Source organism: Bos javanicus, chromosome 10 (assembly GCF_032452875.1).
Source record: "Bos javanicus breed banteng chromosome 10, ARS-OSU_banteng_1.0, whole genome shotgun sequence".
NCBI classification, from domain to species: Eukaryota; Metazoa; Chordata; class Mammalia; order Artiodactyla; family Bovidae; genus Bos; species Bos javanicus.
Genome location: NC_083877.1, coordinates 43,979,917 through 44,006,109, shown reverse-complemented (window position 1 = coordinate 44,006,109; position 26,193 = coordinate 43,979,917). Strand labels below are relative to the sequence as shown.

At 39.6% G+C, this 26,193-nt stretch overlaps 1 protein-coding gene across 4 annotated transcripts in view; it reads right to left on the bottom strand.

The window, feature by feature from the left end:
- The window catches only part of FRMD6 (FERM domain containing 6), a 271,689-nt gene that overhangs the window by 103,562 nt on the left and 141,934 nt on the right, over positions 1 to 26,193 (bottom strand). For all 4 annotated transcript variants that reach the window (XM_061430975.1, XM_061430977.1, XM_061430978.1 and 1 more), the window contains one exon: positions 4,844 to 4,918. The gene's annotated coding sequence lies outside the window, so the exon portion shown is untranslated. The remainder of the gene's footprint in view (positions 1 to 4,843; positions 4,919 to 26,193) is intronic.

Here is a 26,193-nt window from a genome sequence, read left to right as displayed (position 1 = left end):
CAGCAGCAGGGATTGAAACTGCACCCTTGGCAGTGAAACCATGGAGTCTTAACCACTGGACTGCCAGGGAATTCCCTGGGTTATTTTAAAGTAAATCCTAAACATCATGATATTCCACACTAAACTACTAAGCATATGTCCTTAGAGCACCAGGTACCATTATCATGCTTAACATGATTATTATAATTCCTTAGCCTTCAAACTTTCCACTCATCCCCCAAATATTTTCTTATACTTGGTTTGTTAGAATCCAGATCCAAACAAGTCCCATGCACTGCATGTAGTTATTATATAAATTAGTTTTTGTTTATTTGCTTTTTAGTTTTGTTTTTTAATGAAGAATTTCCTTTTCACATGAAACCACCATTAACCAGTGCCTCAAACAGGCTGGCTCTCGGCTTTCAGAAGATAATTCGGATTTAGAAAGGATCATAGATACCATTCCTCTTTCAGTATCTTCCTATGCTCTATATGTTTACCAATCTGGGTCCTTCCTGGAGATATTAGGCAGAAGGTAGGTGAAATGAAGAGTGGTCTGGATATGTGAACTTTGGATAAGACAACGAAATATACCCCTGAAGCAATAGCAAGTTTTCCATGTTATCTTTACCCCAAATGTTTTACATCTTGTTCCTGTGATTAAATGTTTGTCTTTTCAAGCAGCTCAGAAAATCCCCATATGGTATCCCCCTTTTGAAGGCTGATAATGCACATTTAATACATTGAAGTCTCTTTAGTGTTGTACAAATTCCACTCAGTGTTTCCCAAATGTCTTTGATTATGGAGTTGGGTTTTCCCACCACCCCAGATCACCTATTAATATGTTTTGGAACCTAGTTTGGGAAGTGGTATTGATCTGTGCTACTATTATTAGTATTTTTATTGGGTACATCAATAAACATTTGTTCTGGCAAAGCACCTTGTAACTGCTTTTGCTAGTTTTTCCTCTCACTCTGAGATCCTGTGGCATACACTGGTATTTTTATTACCATTCAAAGATAAGAGCTATTAAGTACACATCGATAATATGAGCTAAGTAACAAGTTGCTGTCAGGCAGGATTTAATTTAAAGCCCTAAAATTTGAAGACTTTAATTGGCAAAAATCTAAATAATCCCCAAATACTAGAGCTGTATTGGCTGTTAGAGAAAAGGTAATTTCACAGAATATTGCTCATATTCACATCTCTCATTCTCCCTCTGCATATCCCCAACCTAAGCATAATCGACCCCTAACCTGATGCTCAAAGGAACAGAAGGACTAAAGGAGGCAGTGCCATTTCCCTTGAAACTAGGCATCCTAAAGATGAGTTATCACTTTTCCTTTCATGATGACCATATAAACGTTCATGGAAAAAGATGGTGTATGAGACACATACATCAGTTATTCCTAAAGACAGAGATTAAGGAGACCTCTCTGTAGAATCTGTAAATGTGATTCTTTGAGACATCTCCTCCAAGTAATCTCTTCTAAATGCTCCACCCATTTCTCCACTGCTCTGACCACCACCATGCAGGGATGCCAGGTGGTGGTGGGTGGTGATGACATCAGCAAAGATTCTGCTCATCCAAGGGAAGCAGAACTGTTACTCAAAAAAATGTACTAGTTTAATTCAGGAACCTCTCAGTTTCTGGGTGGTAAAAATGTCTCTGGATTTTCTCTGCATTATCTGGGCAAGTACTCAGAATGAACAATCTTTTCTTAGCTGGGAGAAAATAAAATAAGCAGGAATACCATACCTCCCCATCCTTCCTAAAGCTTCGAGTTTGATTCCTAGTCCCCAGGGTTTGAACTCTGTATATGTCATAAGCATCAAAGCATGGAAATAACAGAACCCTTGTACCACAAACCGATCGTTGGTTGTATAATTTAGACCATTATAAATCTTGTTACATTCTCTCAGTAGTTAACATTTACATGAACTTTTTGCTCTTTGTTCCTTAAAATTTTCCTTTCCTGTTTATTTCTTGTCAGTTGGTGTAGTGAAAGAAAATCAGTTCAGAACTAATGACCTGGGCTTAAAACCTAACTTCACTCACTGTGCCACCTTATGCAATTGACCTAATCTCTCTGTGCTTTCACTTCTTGACCATGAAATGGTGATTTATAAAATACATCAAAGATTATGAGAATTTCCTGATGTGAAAAATATGAAAAGGCTTATCCCATATTCAGTACATGGGCAATTGACAAATGTTGGGTTCTCTACTTTATTCTCTTTGCTTCTGCTTGCATTATTTATCACCTAATTCCATCATTATGGGAACAAAATCAATAAATGACTTCCCTGAATTTTTTTTTTTATTGTTTTCTTTGAAATAATACCATGGGGTATGAAAGGCTCAGCCTAAAGGGATCTGTTTCAATTTTCTGGAACAGAGGAGGAGTTGTATAGGAGAAGAAGCTGGCCTCTTGGGCGGGGAGAAGACAATCAGCGCCAAGCCTCTACCTTTGCTCACATCAAGAGCTAGAGGGGTGTGTGTGTGTGTGTGCGTGTGTGTGTGTGCACACACCCACACACTTCTTCTAATTGTTTGACCAAAACAAGAAATAGCAAATAAGCATTCCATTTCTTCTTAAATGGACACCAAAGGTCCTGTTAGTTGATAAGTGATGTCTGGTCATTTTAGGATGCTTACAATCCTACTGAATGGATATAACTTAAAAGACAGACAATAGTAAGTGTTGCCAAGGACGTGGAAAAACTGGAACCCTCTTTCACTGCTAGTGGAAATGCAAAATTTATTTTTTGCTTTGAAAAATCTTTTGGCAGTTTCTTAAGAAGTTAAACCTACCATCTCAATCAGCAATTTTGCTGTTAGGAATCTACCCAAGAGAAATGAAAACATATATTTACACAAAGACATATATGTAAATGTCCACAGCAGCATTATTTGTAGTAGCAAAAGAATGGAAACAATTCAAATGTCTATCAGGTGTGCTTGGACAATGGAATACTCTTTAGCAAAAAAAAAGAAAAAAGAAAACTACTACTACTGATGTATGATAAAAACAAGGATGAAACTCAAAGACATTATACTAAATGAAAGATGCAAAAGACATATTTGATGACTTCATGTATATGTCTAGAAAAGGCAAATCTATAGAGACAGAAGGCATATTGGTGACCACCTGGTGTTAGGGGTAGGAATGAGGAATAACTGAAAACAAGCATAAGAGATCTTCTGGGGAGTTGGAAATGTTCTCAAACTGGATTGTGGTAATGATTATACAACCCTATGGCTTTATTTTAAAAAGTCATTAAATTGTACATTTAAAATAGATTTTGATATGTCAATTAAACTTCAATAAAGCTGTTTAAAAATAAGCAGCTTATTATTATATGCAATTCATGTGGTGATCTCCTTATCAAAAGTAGCATTCAGAGGTTGTGGAGAATATGATAATCAGGGTGTTTTCCTGGAATAGGCATGCATCTGTCTTTCAGCTCAAATATTCATTATGCTCTGACTCTAATGGTAAACAACTCCAATGCACCAACTTTCCAGCTGGGTAAGGCATGGAGCTATGAGGGGAGGAGGGAAGCAGGACTGGGTGATGTCAGCCACAGAAGAGAGGACACAGAGGGAAGAGGAGCAGACTGGAGCTACTTCTGCTCATTGACATCAGAAACAGAGGTGGCAGCACACATCTGCATGGACTGATCATTTTCAAACCAATATGCCCATCCATCCACTTCCTGTCTTGGCCAGCAGTCTCTCAGAGCAGCCACCCTCTCCCAATCCTGCTTTTTCTCATTTCCAATTTCCTTTGGGCTATGCTTCTCCATCTATTTGTCCCTCAGTCATCTGTGCACCAGCGTGTCCTATCTGCCTAGACTTTCTGAAGTATCTTAACACCTGTAGGTAACAGTTCAAACCAAGGAAAACGGTATCTTTCAATCATCACTTTTCAGTTACTTATAAAGGTTCTTTCTAGGTCTCATTCATAAACATATACCCAAAAACTAAGATCATTAATTTGAAATTACATTATTGAAAATGAATGTAGGTGAGAATCTCAAAGAACAGTCAAGTTTGACTAGTTCAGGGCTTGATAATTTAATAATTCTCCCTTTTACTTCATCTAGTCCTAGTATTTCACAGGGAAATTATCGCGAGAGAGGGAGCAATGTTATGGAGATGAATGTGACACATAATCACATAATCTTGATGGTTGTAATTCTACAAGCATATAAAAAATAACCAGAAAATGTGTGAATTTCACACAGAAAATTACGGTAATTTGGCATATAGTACTCATTGAAAGTGGAAGCCTATTTAAATCTACTGAAAACTGAAAATGCCTTCCCAAATCTATCTGCCAATTGAATATTTTGGATTTTGAATTATATGGTTTTTTCTATAAGAAGCATAGAGCACTCTATAAATAATAGCTAATAATTATTGTTATTGTGATATTCCAGGCATATTATTTAATCTTCATAATGACCCTATGAGATAGGAACAATAACTACCCCAGTTTTACAAACAACAGAAGTAAGATATAAAGAGGTTTTCTGCTCAAAGTGACCACTGATAAGTAATAAACCAAGGATTTAAGTTCAGGTCTTTCCAACTCCAAGCCAGTGTCCTCAGTCACTGTGCCACACATCTAAATAGGCCTCATGATAATATCTCATAAAAATATCATCCTCATTTTTACAAATGGAGGAGCCACAAGGGGACAAGGGCATATGACTCACCCAAGAATATGCATCAAGTCAGTTCTTCATAGATTTCTGTCTTTGAGGCTTGTGGGCCTCCTCTTCAGTGTTTTATAAATTGTTCATGAGGTTATAAGACTCTCTTGAACAGGACTCTCTTCTTTTAGAGGGTACTCACCTGACTTTCAGTTATAGGTTCTCCAGACAGCCAGAATGTTTCAGGCTCTTCATTTGCTGGAAATCACTGGAGTGGCTGAAAATAAAGGGACCATTTGTGTTCAGGCTACCAGGTCACTAGAGCTAATTAAGTAGCAACTTTGTTTGGTTTACAGTCAATGCAAAGATTTTGGCATCTGTTCCACTGAGGAAAAGACAGGAGATTATGGATCAAGAACATTCTCACATGGTGATCTATGCACATATTTTAAGTAATTAAAACTATTCATTTGGCTAAAGAGAAATCATTATATACAAAATTCCTTTAAAACATTCCTTCGGTATGTTTTAAAATTGTTTATCTTCTTAATCTGACATCAGGCAAGAGTAGCAGAGAAGCCTGACAAATCCTGAGAACAGAGTGAAATAATTTGCAGAGGAATATTTTTTAAAACTTTTCATTCTGAAGATGTGACTGCTGGTATGTTCAATGCAGAGAACCCCAGTTCTGAGCCTGATGTTGATAAGTAAAAAAACATTCACACAGCCCAAAATCTTTCCCATTTTCCCTCCACACTTCTCTAATCATGAGTTCAAATAATATTGCCAAATAATTTTTATTTTCCTTTGATGAGAGTAATATCAAAACTCATCTGTTTTGCAAATGAATGCAAAATAAAATAATTTTTTTTCCAGCTCTTATTATATAACCAAGAACAGTTTCCATTTATTAACAGCCTACTATACAGAAGGCACTGTAATTGACATTTCACATTATTTCTAATCTGGACAACTTGGCAAGTTAGGTCTTCTTAATTCTATTTATAGCAAAAAAAAAAAAAAGACAAAACTAGGACCAAGAAAGATTAAAAGATTCTGTCTGACTCAAAATTCATGTGCTTCCCATCATGCTCACTCACTCTTCATCAAGCTTTGGAGTACCACTAAGGATAAGATGATTCTGGGGGCTGTTTGAACAACGATTTGTAAGTTGCCTATTTAATGCCTAATGAATATAGGAAAGGACAATATTCCAAAGTAAGGCATGGACCTTGCTCTCCAGGCGTTCACAGTTTAGTGAAGACAAAAAGAGAAGAGAATGAAGTTCTAAGAAGAATGATTTAGAAAGTGCTAGAGGAATTCAGAGAGGGGCCCAGTTATGAGCTGATGAGAGGGGAGTACCCTCCTTAAATGAAGTGAGGCCTCGGTGAATCTGATAGAAGACACAGTTTAGATGAGCAGAGAAGAGAGGGAAGACCATTCCTGGAACAAGGAGTGAGCATGCCGAGTCCCAGAACAGCAAGGACACCAGCCTGGTTGGTGTGATGGAATTTGTGCTAGGGAGGAAAAGGATTCTAACACTACAGTGATTTATCCTATAGCAGCTTGCTATAAAACTGAAGAAGTTACATTCTAGTCTGGGTCAAGGGAATAGTTATCCAAGGTATGGCTTCTTGTCATAAGTAGAAATACGTCTATTTTTTGCCCCCATTCAGAAAAAAAAAAATAAGGGGAATCCCAGAAGGGTCATGGGACAAATATAGGTTTAGAAGTCAGAATTTCTGGGTTCTGTTTTCATTTTCAGTCATTTCTTCTCTGAAATGCAACAGTAGAAATTACTCAACCTCTTCTGAATCAGTTTCTGCTAAATGGGAAAAAAGTGTATCACCACTTCTCTCCACACACAAGCAAATTTATCCCATTCTAAGTATGCAGATTGTTGGAGACAGGAGATTTTTCCCATTACTGATTTTAGTAATGGAGTACCCCTAGACTGCCCTGCTTCACTGCTGCATCCCTATTCCTATTTTACAGCTCATACTATGCTGGAGATAGGGTGGGCAGTAAATAATGTAGTTTTTAAATTATGGCAATGTTGACATCTTTTAGTGTAATAGGAAGACATAGCATTAACTGTCTTTATAGTCTTCAAGCACAGTTTCTAGATACAATATAATATTGTCATTACGATTTTCCTGCTACCTGGACAACTTGAAAACTTTCTAATGTGTTTAATTATACTGTTTTTAATCTGTACAAGATTAGGGTGAACAATTCTGTAAGTGAGCTTTGACAAAGCAAGTTAGCCTTCCAGACAAATTTTCCCAAGCTCCCTTGGCTCTAATCTGGACTTAAAAAATTCATTTTACCAACTTGTTGAGGATAAAATATTTGGTGCTAATGTTTAGCTATCACAGTGCTGCAGTTTAGAAGGGCAAGGGAAAAACATCTCTCTGGGCTCTTGGACTGGATGGAAGAAGCCTTGGACTCTGTTTGCACTCACTGGCTAAGCAGTGCTGAGCAGAGACTGTTTTAAAAACACAGAGCTCTTTATCTTTTTGCCATTTACTTTTCTAAATGTCTTATGGACATCTACTAACAACATATGAGATACAAAATTTTAAGTATATTTGTGTATGATATAATATAAATCAATGTAAATAGAAATCTATTATATTTAAATTATTAATGACATTATCCAAGATGCTCCTATTCTTATTTTTTCTGCACTTCATCAAATATTCTCAGAGAAATGTTAATATGGCTCACTATGATTATATATATATTTCTTTTCCCTATGTTTCTTCTGATTTTTGCTTTATGTAATTTTGTTTCTTTGTTGTTAGGTGTCTAATGGTTTATGATGTCTATCTTGTTTGTGAATCGTACTTTTTATCATTAAAAAGTTCATCTTTGTTTTATTTGAAAACTAAAAAATTATAAATAAACAAAAGAATAAAAATGAATTATTTTGAAATTTTTGAAATTTTGAAATTTTTTGAGAAATTAATCTCAAAAAATAAATAAATTAAAAGACAGAGCAATGGGAGAGATAGAGGGAGAGAGAGATATCATCAAGGGATAATATACCCATCCACACTCTACAGATCCATCTTGCTTTTAGCAGGACAATACTATTAAAAGCCGGAAATGAGAGTCTAATTTACTTGTTTATATATCATTCAGAGTCTCCCAGACCATTGAGATTTTATTTGAATCTGTGAATAGTTTGTCCTTATGGTGTTCCCAATAAGGGCTACATTCTCTAAATTGGGGATAAATCAAAGTAAGTTTCAAAGGAAATTCTTTGAATCTATTTCTGGAGCCACTAAACCAGAGTTCATGTCGTATTAATGATTGACAATACTTTCTTGCTTTCATTCACTTGTTCATTTATTCAACATTTTTTGACTATTGAGTACTATAGTGAACACAGCCCCATACTCTGATTGTTTCTAGTCCAGTGGAGGAGACAGATAACAAACAGTGTGGAGTCCGGTGATGTGATCAGGAACTAGGTGCTAACGGTGATGGGTGGAGAGCAGCAGTGCTCAGGAAAACTTCCTGAAAACTATGATAGCTGGGAAAACTGTGAAGGATAACGAGGAGTGGTCCAAGCGAAGAAGATATAAAGAAGCATTCTAATTGGAGAAACAACATGTCCAGAGGCATGAGAAAACATGCATGATCTTCGCAAAAATATGAAAGACAGCCAGAACCGGAAAGATGTGAGGGATTTGCAGAATCATAGCTTTCAGAGTCACCAGACAGTTTTCACAATCTCATCAATTTGAGTGTTTGGATGTGTGGCATTCCCCAGCCTGTTTAAAAGGACATTTCCTTGACTGGCAGTCAGGAAACATGCTGGCAGCATGGCTAAAAATGCATAACTCCCTGAGGCAAAGATACTGCAAAGTATCCAGTTGGTGACAAAACAAGAGTATCTCACCTCATTTCTTGAAGTAGGATCAGGAAGTCCGCCAAGACAATCACATATTCTTTTCTCATATTCCATGCACCTAAGGTGCTGCTTTAATGCATGAAGATCAGCTGATTGTAAATTTTGATCTATTTTTTTTCAAGGAGCTGCTGGCATTATTTATTTTCATTGCACATTCAAAAAAACTGAGGATTGTATGACAAATGACAAAGCCACAAAATGAGTCAGTGCAGAGAAAGGATTAGATTGAAGGGCTCCCCAAACTTGGTTGGGGATGAATATTTAGGATAGAGTGTGTGTATGCTTAGTCACTCAGTCGTGTCCAACTCTGCAACCCCGTGGGCTGCAGCCCAGGCTCTTCTGTCCACGGAATTCTCCAGGCAAGAATACTGGAGTGGGTTGACATTTCCTTCTCCAGGGGATCTTTCTGACCTAGGGATCGAACCTGGGTCTCCTGCATTGCAGGCAGATTCTTTACTGGATGAACCACTAGAATACTATGAATATAAGCCAATACCCTGACAGGAACAGAGCTTATTAGAGAGGAGGTTTGGGCAGCAGCAGAAGCTGGATCAGGGACTGATTCTGAGTGAAGCACTAAGGCAGAAAGTAACTATGAGAGGGACTACAGAAAGACTTGAAGCTCACAAACATATAATAAACCATGTTCTTCTGTATTTCTTCCTACAACTAAGGATTAGGAACCAGGACTGCTACCCCTTTTCTGTCATCTATGACCCTCAACTCCAGCTGGGAGATTTTCTTCTCTTGAGCAGTCCTTAGTGATCATTTTATCCTAAGTCCATTAGTATAAACATGATGAAGGTAAGAAACAGCCTGGGAATACATCTATAAGTAACGAAAACACTAATTCAAAAATATATCTACACCACCACGTTCATAGCAGCATGATTATAGTAGCTAAAACATGGACACAAACCTAAGTGTCCATTGATAGATGAACAGATAAAGAAGTTGTGGTGCATATATATTTATATATATATATATATACACACACACACACACAATGGAATATTATTCAGGGGATTGTACCCTGTGGGATGCTGTTGATTCCTACTTCTCTCCCAAGACTGCACCACCTTAGCAGGCACCCTTGGCACTAAATATGAAACCTGAGGCTTAGATAACTTGGGTAGAGGTGAGGGGTGGAAAGGAGGATACTCAAGAAAAAAAAATTATTCAAAGTCATTCAGTCATGTCCAACTCTTTGCGACCCCATGGACTATACAGTCCATGGAATTCTCCAGGCCAGAATACTGGAGTGAGTAGCTTTTCCCTTCTCCAGGGGATCTTCCCAACCCAGGTTTCCTGCATTGCTGGCAGATTCTTTACCAGCTGATCCACAAGGGAAGCCCAAGAATACTGGAGTGGGTAGCCTATCACTTCTCCAGTGGATCTTCCCAACCCAGGAATCAAACTGGGGTCCTGCATTACAGGCAGATTCTTTACCACCTAAGCTATCAGGGAAGCCCAATATTAAATACAGAAATACATAATTATTTAGGAAATGAATCCTAATAGGTACCTGAAGCCTTGGAGATCTGGGACTTTTCCTAAAATATCTTTAGGAGAGTTACCAACATCACTTCCATACAGATGTTTCCTGCTTGTGTTTGGCTTTCCCTTCAACCTTTCCCTTCAACCTTCAACACTACAAGCCTGCTTTCCTCCCAGCGTATACAGGGACCAGTGCAAGCGAGCAGCCTGAAACTTACGCTTCATTGGATTCGTGGTTCACCCAGATGCAGTACCACTGACAGAAGATGCTGGAGGATGATTTGGATGTATGTCCTGGTTTGCCAGAAAGTCCCAGGTTATGCCTGTCATTCTTGTTTAAGTATTTTTCCCAGTTTCATTGAGAAATAATTGACATACATCTCTGTATAAGGCTTACAGCATGATAGTTTGATTTACATAAGTTGTGAAATGATTACCACAATAGGTTCAGCTAACATCCACCTTCTCCTCTAGCTACAATAAAAAGCAGCAAGAAAAGAATAAAGGAAAAAAAAAAAGCTTCTTGTGATGAGAACTCTTAGGATCTTCTTATAACAACTTTCTTAAACATCAGGCAGCAGTGTTACCAATAGTCATGTTGTACATTACATCCTAAGTATTAAACTCTCTCATCTTAAAAGTTGACCTTTGTATCTTTTGACCACCTTCCTCCAATCCCCAGTCTCCCGATCCCCTGATCCCCCGCTTACCTCTAGTAACCACAAGTCTGATCTGTCTCTGAGTCTGATTTGTTGTTATTGTTACCATTTTCAGATTCGACATACAAGTGAGATCATACAGTGTCTGTCTTTCTCTGTATGACTTATTTCACTTAGCATAAGGCCTTCAAGGTCCTTCCATGTTGTCACAAATGTTAGGTTTTCTCCAATTTTTATAGCTGAATAATATACCATTGTATATATATACATCACAACTGCTTTAGCTATTCATCTGTCAATGGGCACTTAGGTTGCTTTCATGTCTTGGCTACTGTTAAGTAATGCTACTATGAACATGGTGGTGCAGATATATTTTTGAGTTAGTGTTTTTGTTACATTTAGATATATTCCCAGAAGGGAAACTAGGGACTCATATATGGAAGTTCTGTTTTTCGTCTTTTCAGGATCCTCCATGCTGTTTTCCATAGTGGCTATGCCGGTTTACACAGTGTACCATCAGTGCACAGGGGTTTCCTTTTCTCCACATCCACACCAGCACTTGTTAGCTCTTGTCTTTTTGATGATGATCATTCTAACAGATGTGAGGTGATGTTTCTGTGGTTTTAATTTGCATTTCCCTGATGACCACTGGTGTTGAGCATCTTTTCATGCACCTGTTGACCTTTCATATGTCTTCTTTGGAGAAAAGTTTAATCAGATCCTTTCCCTGTTGTTTAATTGAGTTATTCAGGGTTTTGAGTTCTTTATATGCATTGGAAATTAACCTTTTATCAGATATATGGTCTTCAAATATTTCCCCCATTTTTTAGGTTGTGTTTTCATTTTATTGATGGCTGTGCAGAAACTGTTTAGTTTGATGTGATCCCACTTGTTTATTTTATATTTTATTGCTTATGTTTCAGGTGTCAAATCCAAAACGTCGTTATCAGATGCATGTCAAGGAGTTTTGCTCCTATGTTTTCTTCTAGGAAGTTCCGGGTTTTAGATCTTAATGAAATTAACATTTCAAGTTAATTTCTGTGAGTGGTATAAGACATGGGTCCATTTTTAAATTTTGATAACTTCCTTTTCATTCTGAAAAAAACAGTCTTGGTTTGCCTGATAAAATGTATGGTCACCCGATTTATGTTGGATACCTCTGTGACCACATAAACTGGTCCCGGGTGGGGGCTGTCAATTCTAACTTTAGCATCTTCATCACCTTTCTGCCCCAAGTAGGTCTGGCAGAATATCTGTTTCCCAATCTCAAAGTGGGGGTAATCACATTAACCTGGGCTTCCCAGGGCTCAGAGGTAAAGAACCTCCTGTAATGCAGGAGATGTTGGTTGGATCCCTGAATCGGGAAGACCCCCTGGAGAAGGAAACGACAACTTATTCCAGTATTCTTGCCTGGGAAATCCCATGGATATGGGATCCTGGTGGGCTACAGTCCATGGAGTTGCAAAAGTGTCAGACACAATTGCAAAATGGTCAGACACAACTTAGCAACAACAATCACATTGACCTACTTATTGTGAGTTGTAAGGAAGGTTCCTATTGTGTATTTTCTATCTTCTTAAAAGCCATTGCTTTGGTATTATATAAATTAAGACTTAAACAAATTTGTCAAAGATGTGTAAGCCCTCTTTCATTTAGATATCCAAGAATCTGTAAGTAATACTATCTAATCCAGTAGCTTTAGTTCTCTGTTATGCTTTCATGAAGATCCACCTGTGTTCAGCAACCTACAGGGTGGAGCAGTAAGACAGTCAGGCCTAGTTAAAAAGATCAGCTGGGTGTCTGGCCCTTGGGTGAAACACTGCATCTGAATGTACTGGTGGAGTTAAGGAAGTGTTATCCGGAAATAGCTTGGCCTTGGTGGGTCACGCTGTGTCAGTTGTCACTATTAGAGAAAGACAAGCAGGAAAGCCAGGCAGGAAAGCTCCGCCCCCACATGGAGCTGGTTTGCAGACTGAACCAGTGAGGACGACAGCACAACTCTGTGGTGGGCAGGCTACTGGATCCAACACGCCACTTCAGAGCCTCTGAATCAGACGTCAAGCACAAAAAATCAGGCTTATTTTCCCGGCCAAAGTCACATGCAACGTCGAGGTAACAGCAAAAAGTGTCCTCTGAGTGCTGATTTGGGCACGTAAACAGTGGCGTGGTTAGATGCCACTCTGTGTTTAAAGTAATTATACTATAGCACTGGAATGTGGTGATGTGAAAGCCCCATTGCAGCAAAGTTGATTCTATCAGCAAACTGGTAAGTCAGTTGGCCCAGATCCTGCTTCTCCCTGAATTTACTGCCTCTTACTTGGGAATTGTCTCTGGGAAAGGAAAAACCAAGAACATGTCGGAGACATGGCTTGTGGCCGTTGGCCGATAGCAGCTGTGGTCACTCATGTTCAGTGGGAGCCTTTGGAAAATAGCTGAGGCTGATGGGAGTGGAAGTGGCCTGAGTCTATGTCTTACCTTGTCTTGTTGGATTCTGCTGAGGCTGCACAGTCACTGCTCAGCACGCTGGAGAAATTCAGCCTGAGAAAGGCTGGTGATGTGGGAAAGACTTCCTGGGAAGGGTGACATCCCTGGAAGTAAAGATGATGGTTCTTTGCTCCTGGCTGCGGAAGCCCTGCCTTCAGGGGTCCAGGCAAATATCCGACTGCTGAAATTTAACTGCATCCTAAATACAATGACACAGGGCCTCTTTTATCCCTGTCCTCTTTGGAATCGTGCCTTTCTCAGGGAAAAATGACCTAGTAATCACCCCTCTGCCCCACGTCCTGGCACCAGATCCCCACCCTTGTGCCAGATCAGTGGAACTTTCCTTGTGTCTGGGGAGAATCATTTCCCTTTATCCTCACAGAACTTCCTTCATAAGTTAGTGCTGGCAGTGATATTCATTCTAATTAGCCGCCCTTGATGGATTTATTTCATCCAGTTGTAAATTTTAGAGGAGAAATTCCCAGGCCAACTTAAAACTAGAAGTCACAGGACAAGCTAAGTGGAAATCAGGTTTGGATGACCTCCACAGAGAAGTCAAGCCAATTCCCATGAGGTTTAAACACAGTGCTCCCAGGAAGGCTAGTCAAAGTTGAAGGACAGACCTGGAAGAGATCTCATGGAGCCCATTTCGTTCAGTCGCTTTGTTTTACAACGATGGACCTGAGGCTCGTAAAGGTGAATTAATCTGCCTGATCACCAGTCACCCCTGAAAGTGAAAAGGGCATAGGCAACCCTGTTGACTACAGGGAAAATATCTGCTTATCTTCTAGGGCAAATTAAGTACAGCTGTCATAAGCAAAAGCTTGATCTATTTTTCTCAAGTTCATCTTTCTTTTCACCTTTTAACTTGTTTTCATGGAGTAATGTTACATCCCTGAAGAGAACATGTGGAATCCAGCTGATGAGAAATTTCAGATATTCCAAAAAGTATACAAAGTCGATGGTGTAATGTTGGTAGGTAAGGGGACCAGCTGTTGGAAACTATAAACTCCCAAAACATCTGGACTGATCTGTGTCCTAAGTTCCAGTCATAAATTGTCCTTTAGCTGTAAACCTTTATGCTCTGAGTCTGGAATATTCTCTGACTCTCCGTCTGTCATTGGTACTTGAAGAGTAGTTACTGAAGGTGGTGGATGGTTGGCAGGTTTGTTTTATGGAGTATTGGGGAAGAAATCTTTCTTGTCATATTTATGACAACTCTTCCTGGTATTTTTTCCTTTATGTATTGGCCTCAGATTCATTAGAAGTAAAAGTTGGCATTTTCTCTTCTTTTTTTCATTCATTCCTTTACCCCCTTCATTTTCTTTCCTTCCTTCATTCCTTCTTTCTTCCTTCCTCCCTCTCTCTCTCCTTACTTACTACCACCCTTCATTTCTCCCTCTCCCTTCCCTCCTACTTATCTTCCTTATTTTTCTCTTTATTTTCCTTCCTCCTCCTCCTTTTCCTCCTTGTACCTCAAAGCTCGACTGTGATTTAATGAACAGTCACTCACAGCCACAGCTTATGGAAGAGATACTGTTATCTGTTGTTCACTTTTTGAGCCTTGGACTCAGTGCATAGATGAAATTTAAAGGCTCCTTCATTTTGCCCAGCTTTCATGTTGATATTATGAATATTCATCTTTTAATATAAATATAAGAAGACTCTTCATTTTCTAAATTATCAAGGCTAGAAGATTTTAGCACAGAACTCCTGTCATGAGAAATTTTGGTTTTATTTGCAGAGCTATAATCGTTAAGTTTAAATGATACCAGAACAATAGTCAAAGGGTACTAAGTCACCAGATGATTGATTCTATTTTTTACCTCACAACGAATTACTTGAAGTTCTTTATACAAATGGAGTCCAAGAATCATCCAGATTTCCTTAATATTACAACTTTATATACTAAAAGTTATAATATTTATATTACAACTTCTAAAAATATGTTAATAATTGTACTATAATAATTCTTTACTGATTGCAATGGATGAAAATAATTTGCATTTCAATGAAATGATTTTGAAAACAAATGACAGGTACTAATCATATTCCCCACCAAACCTGTTCCTCCAGGAGACTTCGTCATTTCTGTCGCTGGCTGTGCCATCTTCTCAACATCTCAGGGTAGAAATCTGGTAGCCATTCTCGGCGCCTCTCAGCCCTCGCCCTTCACACTCAGTCTATCACCAAGTCCTGCCAATTTCACCTCCACAATATGCTTTGACTCTGCCTGTGCTGCTCCTCATTTCCATCTACTCCAGCTTTCCCAGGCCACCATCATTTCTTTTCCCCAACCTGGTTTCTCTCCTCCACCCTCTTCTCTCTCCAATCTGTTCTCCTCAAAACAACCAGGGAGACCTTCAGAGAAAAAAAAAACGGGAGCAAGATGTGCTCTTATTTCAAATTCCTTAATGTAAGCCCAGATCTCTTGCTACTTGGCTCCTTAAACCCTAGCTGCCTTTGGTCCTTTTTTGGTGTGTAAACTGATCGGGACATTTCCTCCTCCTCCCCTCCACCCCCACCTCTATCTACTTTCTTTATCAAGCATGTCTTAACTAAATATCATACTCAGAAAAGTTTTATACCCAAACTAATGCAGTTCCTGTTGTAATGCTCAAACAAAACAACTGGTTCTTCTTTCAAAACCTTATCACAATTATAAAGTTTTACATTTATAATATAATATGATATAATATACATTTTATTATTCTATTGTATGTAAAGTCTAGCTTCTCCTGCTGACTATAAGCCCTATGTGGGCAGACACCATGCATGTCCTGGCTCAGTGCAGACACATAATAAATGTATAATAACTACTTGTGGATAAATGAATTGTCATTGTAATGAATTTGTACACCACATGTTTTATTTTAGTTTTAGGGGCATACGTGTTCTAATCCCCTTAAATTTATGTACCTATTAACCAGATGATTTTATCCCCCTTTTACAGATAGTAAAATAGATTTAAAGAAAAAAATAACTTAGGAAGGGTAACAGTGTCCTCAAGTTCAGAGCTGCCTAATACATAGAAAATAATAACAACAGCAGCAATGATTGCAATTTTTTGCTCTCTTACAATATTCCAGGAATGTTCCAATAATATTAACTCATTTAATCCCTATACCAACTGTGTTAGGTAGGTAATATTCCTTTTTTGAGAAACTAGATGTTAGGTAACTTGCCCAGGATCTTAAATATATACATATGCACATTATGGTAAATGCTTTCTACATACATAATCATGTTGGTTATCTTGCTGACATTGAGTTTTACCCAGTCAGTGTGTTCCTATGGTGAGAAACACTGCAGGGAGCATGATTTCTGGTTCCTCTTGAAATTTCTTTCTTTCTATACCTCTTGCCCTGGCTCTCTCTACCCTCCCTCTTCCCATCCCTTCTCCTGTTCCTGGCTTCCCCTCCGGCTGTTTAGTAGGAAAACCTCTGACAGAGCCACTTTTCTGCCAGGCTATTATATACATGGTCAGTGTTCCCACATTCCAAAGGTGGGTAAAAATGTGTGTGGAGAGCGGGGAATTCTGCCAGAACAATGACTCACTGTGTACATGCAAAACGGTTCAATAATAGGTCACTGCCCTCGTGAGAGCAATGCTGCTCATCCCCAGGGGAAATAAGGGGGCTGGCACACAGCTCTCCTGTGACCTGGGATAAGCTTTCTATGACAAATGGGAGAGCCTTACCCACCAGCACCCACATCCTGACTTTTTATTTCATGGGCATGAAAGGTGATTTTCAAAGAATGATGGGCATGAAATGAGTTCCTGACATGCAATTGCATACATATTTGTAGTCAGTGTGTACACTCACCTCTAGGTTATTCAGCAATTAGTTATATATGTGCTGGAGTGTCTGGTCCCCTGGCTTCTCCCAATGGAGTTGTTTACTTGGTTTTAATTTTTTGGTCCAAATTCCTGCTCATTACAATGTCAACTAGTAGAAATAGAGGATTATGGTGGAATTGGGCTGGGCTGTTCCCTGCCTCACTTTCCCCCAAGCCCATCCTAGACTACAGAAAATGACCTGATCCCTTTCTCTGTTGCCCGGAGCCTGTGTAAAGCCCACCTCAGGACAATGGCTAGCATAACTCTGCCACTGGGGGAAGAATTCAGCCGGTGAAGATTGGGACTCTCACAAGGTAAGATATTAAGTTTCACCTGGCTTTAAGGTTGCCTCACAATTATTTTGCTTCTCCTCAACTCCCTTTTCCAGACCTTAACAGCTGTTCTAGACCTCTTCACTACATTCCTTGGCCCCCTTACCCTAGTCTAAGCCAGGAGTTCTCAATTTTGGCAACCCATTAAAATCACCCCAGGACCTTTTAAAAATCCTGGTGCCTACACTGCATCTCAGGCCAATTATATTAGACTCTCTGGCAGGGGATTCAAGCATCAGTTTTGCTTTTAAAGCTCCCCGGATGATTCCAGTGTACAGCCAAGGATTAGAACCATTGCTTTAAAGAAGAGAACTTTCCAATTTCATCAGAAAATTGAGGCAGTAAAGCACCAACACCTCAAATTCCTTATCTGCTCACAAGCTTTTCTACATGCATCTCCACCCTGCTGTCTTTCTCTCTGGTCTTAGTAGTTGAGCCATCCCTCTATTTCAGGACAACTATGTCCTTTATACCCGTATCTTCCAAGAACTTCCAAGACCTGCTTGTATCTCTAATCTCTTCCCCTCCACTGGATCTTCCCCTTTAGATTATAAGCAAGATTAAGTCCACCTCATCTTAGAAAAGGTATCCATGGAGCTTGTCATCTCTGTTTCCAACCTCACATCTATCCACTCTCCATTAAGTTCTTTGTAGTCTTTAATTAATTAATTTTTACTTGGAGGATGATTGCTTTATAATATTTTGTTGACTTCTGCCATATATGAACATGAATCAGCCATAGGCATACATATGTCTCCTCCCTCCTGAACCTCCCTCCCACCTCCCACCCCATCCTCTAGGTTATCACAGAGCACCAGATTTGAGCTCCCTGTGTCATACAGTAAATTTCCATTGGCTATCTAATTTTACATATGGCAATGTGTATGTTTCAATGCTTCTCTCTCAATTTGTCCCACCTTCTCCTCCCCTCCCTGCCGTGTCCACAAGTCTGTTCCCTATGTGTGAGTCTCCATTGCTGCCCTGCAAATAGGTTCCTCAGCACCATCTTTATAGATTTCATATATATATGTTAATATATGAAATTTGTCTTTCTCTTTCTTATTTACTTCACTCTGTGTAATAGGCTCTAGGTTCATCCACCTTACTAGAACTGAGTCAAATTCATTTCTTTTTATGACTTAATAGTATTTCATTGTGTATATGTACCACGACTTCTTTATCCATTCATTTGTGAATGGCCATCTAGGTTGCTTTCATGTCCTAGCTATTGTAAATAGTGCTACAATGAACAGTGGGGACATGTGTCTTTCAATTATGGTTTCCTGAGGGTATATGCTCAGTAGTGGGATTATTAGGTCATATGGTAGTTTTAATCCTAGTTTTTTAAGGAATCTCCCTTCTGTTCTCCATAGAGGCTGTATTAATTTGCATTCCCACCAACAGTGTAAGAGGGTCTCCATACCCTCTCCAACATTTTTTGTTTGTAGATTTCTTGATGATGGGCATTCTGACCATTCTGGTATGAGTTGCATTCTTTGTTTTATTGTAATATTCTCCCTGAATACTAAACTTTCTCAGCTGTACTCTTACTAATCTTTCATAATTGGACACAGTTGCTACACCCTCCACAAGAGGGTCCCAGATTCGCTCGCTGGATAAAGATTCTTCCATTCAATTGACCCTCTGAAACATTTTTCTCTCCTTTCCTCTCAAATGTAACTGCCTTGAGGACAGAAACCATGTCCTTTTCATCTTTGTTAACATCAGTATCTGGCTTTCCTAGCTTTTTTGTAGGAATTCACCTATGATTGTTGAAGTGAATTGCAAAACTAGTCTCTGTCTAGTTTCTTTGGCAGAATGATGTGGTCTGGCTGGCTGGAGATGAATTTCATCCAACCAGGCCCCCACACTTTTTTCCCATGAATGACTGTCATAGAAAGGACTTATAGAAATCATTGAGACATTCTTTTGGATTTCACATTATGCCACAGAATACTGTCATATTTACTTGTACAGGATGAATTTCTAAACAAATATGATATAGGAATCCTCTGCTCAGAATTTCCACACTTTTCAAGGCCATTGCCCAAGCAATAATGATCTTGGGTAACCAGAAGAAAAAAGAGTCAACACAGTGGCTTGTACTTTAGATACAGTTTTAGAAGTTAAAATTCACACCCTGACACAGTTGCTTTATTTTAGAAGCCAGCACCAATTCTTTGCAGAGGCAGAGCTGACCCTGCTGTGCAAAACTGCCAGAGCAGGGTGTGTCACCATGCTGAGCTCCTGCCAGCAGCCGCTTACTGAAGTTTTCCTATTTTCTTTTGTTTTCCTCTTAAACTCTCCTTCAAAAGCACAGGTTACTCCTCAGTCGGACTCCAAATGCTTAGCTCCCTCAACAGAATAGCCAAATCCCTAACCTGCCTGATTAATTAGCTGAGTAAATCTAAGAAACTCCTTGGCTGCATGGCCCTTCCTTCTGCCAAGTTTTGTAAAATTCATAGACTGTGTGTATTCATAAGCACAGGAAAACACCTGTGAGCAATTAACCAAATACCCTTGATTTAGAGGCCTTGGAAATATGCTGATGGCCCTCAGACCGTTGGCACGGGTCTGTAATTATGTGAGACCACAACCAAATCATCCCAACAGGCCAATTACAGGAAGGGTCATTCTTTCAAATACAACGTGATGATTTCTCTAAAAATACTTCTGCCTGAGACTCAGAAAGAAGTCTTCTTTATGAGTGCTGCTTTAAAGCAATGGTACATAAGAGTTTGGAAAAGGAATGATGCCTCAGGCCATTTCTCTGAGATATGTCTATAATCATGGTGAGTGGGAAGAAAACCACCTAAACCAATTTTTTAAATTCATTGAATTAAAAAGCGTGTTTAAAATGATCCACCTAGAAAATGTTGCTTTTAACCTTTTGTTTCTGTCCAGCCTAGAAAACAGTATCCACGGAGTTAATAAGTCAAGACTGTAACCAACAGTGTGTCTTGTGAAAATGAAAAACCCACCTTTTAGAGTAGAGAAGGCGATGGCACCCCACTCCAGTACTCTTGCCTGGAGAATCCCATGGACGGAGGAGCCTGGTAGGCTGCAGTCCATGGGGTTGCTAAGAGTCTGACACGACTGAGCGACTTCACTTTCCCTTTTCACTTTCATGCATTGGAGAAGGAAATGGCTACCCACTCCAGTGTTCTTGCCTGGAGAATCCCAGGGACCGGGGAGCCTGGTGGGCTGCCGTCTATGGGGTCGCACAGAGTCAGACACGACTGAAATGACTTAGCAGCAGCAGCAGCAGCAGCAGTCCACTACAGAACTGTAAAACAAAAAGCTTTGTCTAATCCTTTCTAATGTGCAAGAATGAATTCTTATCACTCTGTACTGGCTTCCCCTGTGGCTCAGTTGGTAAAGAATCTGCCTGCAATGCGGGAGACCTGGGTTCAATCCTTGGGTTGGGAAGATCCCCTGGAGAAGGGAAAGGCTACCCATTCCAATATTCTGGCCTGGAAACTTCTATGGACTGTATAGTCCATGGGGTCACAAAGAGTCAGACACTACTGAGCGACTTTCACTTTCACTGTACCTTTCTTTATATTCTACATGACTGCTGCTGCTGCTGCTGCTAAATCGCTTCAGTCGTGTCTGACTCTGTGCGACCCCATAGACGGCAGCCCACCAGGCTCCCCTGTCCCTGGGATTCTCCAGGCAAGAACACTGGAGTGGGTTGCCATTTCCTTCTCCAATGCAGGAAAGTGAAAAGTAAAAGTGAAGTCGCTCAGTCATGTCCGACTCTTAGCGACCCCATGGATTGCAGCCTACCAGGCTCCTCCGTCCATGGGATTTTCCAGGCAAGAGTACTAGAGTGGGTTGCCATTGCCTTCTCCGATTCTACATGACTAAAATATTTAAAATCAACCTCACAATATTGCAGAAAGCCATCTATTTTCAGAATCAGTCTCAAAAAGCCCAAAGACCTGAAAAACATGAGTTCTTAATCAAATATAGATATGCTTCAGGAGATATAAGCATCCTTAGAAATTCTAGAAAAAATTTGTGTGTATGTATTTTTTTTCAGAGCAAAGGAGTGGAAGGTATTTTTAATTACACAGTCTAATGCAGTAACCACTATTGCATAGCTTTTGAGTCCCCGATATATTACAGCTTCAATTGAAATGTGCTGTGTTCAGATCCCTACTGAAGGGCCTCCCTAGTGGCTCATTGGTAAAGAATCCACCTATCAATGCAGGAGACATAGGTTTGATCCCTGGTCGGGGAAGATCCCACACACCACAGAGCAACTAAGCCCATGCATCACAACTATCAAGCCTGTGCTCTAGAGCCTGGGCGCTACAACTGCTGAGCCCACATGCCACAACTACTGAAGCCGTTGTGCCCTAGAGCCCGTGCTCAGCAACAAGAGAAGTCACCACAAAGAAAAGCTCACACACCACAACTACACAGTAGCCCCTGCTCTGGCTGCAACTAGAGAAAAGCCCATGCAGCAATGAAGACCCAGCACGGGCATAAATAAAGAAATAAATAACTTAAGAAAAATCCTTACTAGATTTTGAAGATGTAGAGTTATAAAAAGAATGTAAAATATTTCACTAATAACTATTGTATTGATTAATGTTGAAATTATAATATTTGTATGTATCCCATTAAATAAAAATAATTAATCTTACCTGCTTATTTTTATAATTTTTAACATAGTCACTAGAAAGACCAATACTACCTACTAGCTCACTTTATATTTCTATTGGATAGTACTGTGCTTATAGATTTCATCAGTTTTTAAAGAGCTCTTTTTCTTAGAGCAAAGAGAGACTTGTTGAGATATAAATGCTCATCTCTCATCCTGCTGATTCTGTCTCAGCAAACAGCCCAGCACTGGGTGCCCTGACGCTTGTGAGGGTATCCTTGGCTAACACTGGAGACAGGCTGCTGTGTAAACCTCTAACACGGATGATGTTTCCAGAAACAAACACTGATGCACCCATCACTTCACCATCGGCACACAGATTCTGTAATCTCTCTTCCTCCAGTCTTAGAGGGACACATGTCCACAAATCTGCATTGTCTTCCTGGATTCTCCAACGAAACATGTCTGCTGTAGCACTTTTCACACCAACCTTGCCCTCGTGATTTTCTATCTGGGTTCCAGGTATCTTTGAATTCTTCTCATTTCCTGCCCACACCAGTGCTGCAAGCAACTATTAAGGCCTTTCAATCTTTCTAAAATGCCTTTTTGTGTTTTTTTGCCATCTTTGCCTGGATTATTGTCATACTCTCCCACCTGCCTCCATTTTTCTAGATCATCTCCCTCAATGCAGAGTTCATTTTCAAATCAGAAATCTGACTATATTACTTTCTAGTTCAAAGAGTAAGTCACAAAGTCTTCACTGTAGCTAAAAGTGTGCTCCATAAACTGTCTTAATCCAGGTTTCATCTTTATATCCCAACCCCTGCCCCACCCATATACACTCCAGCCATGCCAGACATACAATCTTCTCTCATGCCTCCGAGTCTTTGAACATGTGCTTCTCTCTGCTTGAATGCTTTTTCCTCCCTTTGCCTTTTAAGACCTACGTTATCATCATCTCTTCTACATCCACTTAGAGATGCTCAAAGCACTTTGTATATGCCTCTGTTAGGGCATACATCATATTGTATTGAATTGTTTCACTGTGAGCTCCTCCAAGTTATTCACTTTTTGTCTGTGCTGCCTAGTACAGTGCTAAAAACTATAAGAACTTATTGGATATCCAGAGCAATTCCAAGTAATCTTGTCTCTATAAATCTTCCCAAAGTAAAGTTCTCTGCTCTCACAAGTCAGAGTTTGAGGAATCTTAGAGATTTTCTAGTCTACTCTCCCATTCCCTGATGAGCAAATCAAGACGCTTAGACATGAGTCATCACTTATTGAGTGCCTGCTGTCTCATTTCATCTTCATGATACTCCATGAAGTAGATTTTCCTATTAATACCCATTTTACAAAAGAGAAAAATGAAGCCTCACTGCATTTAAGCAATGTGCCCAGGGCCACATAGATAGCTAATTACCTGGTGAAATTACACATGAATTTATCCTTGTACTTTCCTGAGTCATCGTTCTCCTGTCTCACATAACTACTTACAATTTGAGATGCTCCCTGAGTTATTCAACAGACATGAAGATGATATTTTCACAGAGAAACAGAATGTTTTAGTGGGAAGGACCACATTATGACAATGATGCCATTCTTATTTGTTTGACATGTTTGTGAGCATATAAAATTTTAATCTGCCATAATTTTTCATTTCCATTATGACAAGAACATTCCTTCATTATTACTATATAATCATAACTTTTCAAGGCTGCATAACAGTCCATGAACTAATTATACCATAATAATCAGAGTTGTTTGAGTCCTAACTGAGTGATATTTAAAAGCATGAAATCCAGCAACTTGGTAGAATAATAGCTCAATAGGACCTCAGAGATCTCTAGTCCATCTTTCTCAAAGTATTGTCTTCAGACCAGCAGCATCTATATCACCTGGGAGCTTGTTAGCAAAACAGACTCTTAAACCCTACCCCAGACCTAGTGAATTCAAATCTGCATTTTAACTAGAAACCCAGGTGATTTGTGTTTACATAATATGTATGAGATAGTATGTGAAAACAGGAGTTCTCAACGTTGGCTGCACTTTAGATCACGTGGAAAGATCTTCAAGATACTGATGTCCTGGTCACACTCAAGCCTAAATCAGACTCTCTAGCAGGGGGACCAAAGCATCTGTCTTTTTTAATGCTACCCTGGTGATTTCAACCTGCTCAAAAGCCACAGAAGAAGGCACTGAGACCCTACCATAAACTGATGAGATGTTTCAGCAGCTCCCTCTCCCTAGTGCTGGAGTTCCTTTTACAAGGTCATCCTATACATTTGTATGGGAAATTCTGGTAAAACTAGACAAAGCAAAAAAAAAAAAAAGAGAGAGAGAAAGGGAAAAAAATGAAAACAAAGACCTCACAATGCTTTTAAGAAAATTTAAAAGTTCTTTAAATTTCCCATTTATGTTTTCTTTTCAGCCCTCCCTAGCTTCCTTCTCCCTCATGGTCTTCTCCCAAGAGATTCCTGTCTATGACAGATTCTGGAGATTCTGCTCAGAGACCACAAAAAGCAAGTTTCCTATATCACAGAACCAAGAAGCAGCAGAAAGAATACTTGAATTCTTCTCCTTAAGTTGATTTGTTCTGGCACCTTCTCCTACCTTTAATCCCCAAATCCAATTTCTCCTATATGTCTGTATTTGGGCAAGCCAGAGGATTTGGGAACTTCTTTCTACATAATGACACAACTTTCTTTTAGGTTAACAGAAAAGTCAAGGTCACAGCCATGAACTGTTTTCCTCAGTATTCTGTTCAATGGCTTGACCACTAAAAAAACACCTGAGCTAACTTGGAAGCCTTTGGCCCTCTAGTCCTGCAGAGTGTTGAACCATCCTGAATACTGGGACCAGGAGGAGGAGGATACACTTTTTCAAAACTAGGACTCAGCACTTTTTCCCTTTTTACATAAACTAGGATCATAGCACATACTCTGAATGTTTTGCCTTTTGTAGAGAATGTTATAATGGAACACTGGGCACATGGCATTATTATTTGGTCAATGAAAAGTGATTTTTAAATGTTTTCATCTTTAATTCCAGTTTTATTGATTTTAGCCATTTTGGTTCTAATTTATTTCAATTTGTTGTTGTTTAGTTGCTGAGTCATGTCCAACTCTTTTTGAACCCCATGGGTCTGTAGCATGCCAGGCTCCTCTGTCCACGGGATTTTCCAGGCAAGAATACTGAATTGGGTTGCCATTTCCTTCTCCAGAATTTATTTCAATGTTTAACCTCAATTTGATATTTATTTTAAATTTAAACATTTATTTTAAAAGCTTATATTTTAAACTTTCTACTCTAAGTAGTACAAAAAATTTTAAACAGATGTCTCATCAGTCATTGCCAACTGAGTACAAGCACTTACTTCTTTTTCCTCTTGATAACCGCAACACATTAAAGTGTTTTTTTTTTTTTTTTTTGAGGTATAAAGAGAATGGGATGGATGTATCAAATTAGCTTATGAGATACTCTGGAATTTTCTGGAAGACAGAAAGCGGTTGGAAGGATGGTGACTTGGACAAGCGGAAGCTGGGGCATATATGCAAGGACCCCCCTCTCCCCTAGGTCCCTAGGTCAGGATCTGCCTTGTATAGGTCTCTGGGGGCATAACTGCCACTGTGAGGACATGTCTGAGCTTGTACAGAACCATCCATCTCAACTGCTGCTGCAATTCGAGGTGGGCTGCAGGGATGGGCAGCTGGCACCACAGACGACGCAGTAGCCACACACAGCTGGAAATGGAAGAGGCAGAACCCAATCATGCATCTGAATAGGACATTCCTGCTTGAAATTGTCTGGGGCTTCCCCACAGCCAAAGTTGAGGGATAAGAATTATTTTCAGATCCTTTAAGCTCGTGTGTGTGTGTGTGTGTGTGTGTGTGTGCATTTTTCAGGGGTAAGAAAGTCTATAATTTTCATCATGTTTTCAAAAGGGTCCATGATAAGTGCTTAAGAACCACAAACAACAAGTTCCTTAACATGACAGGTGAGGTTCTGAACGTCCAGACTCACTGGCCTCTCCAGAGCCTCATCTTCTCCCAGTGTCCTTTCCCCATCCATCCTCCCTCACTCACTGAACCCTGGGTTCCAGTCAGAGACGTTCTCACCAGTCTCAAGAGCCATACACTCTTAACTACAACTTTGATTTAATACACGCCTTTCTCTGCCAAGAATGCTATTCCCCCTTTGCCACTTCC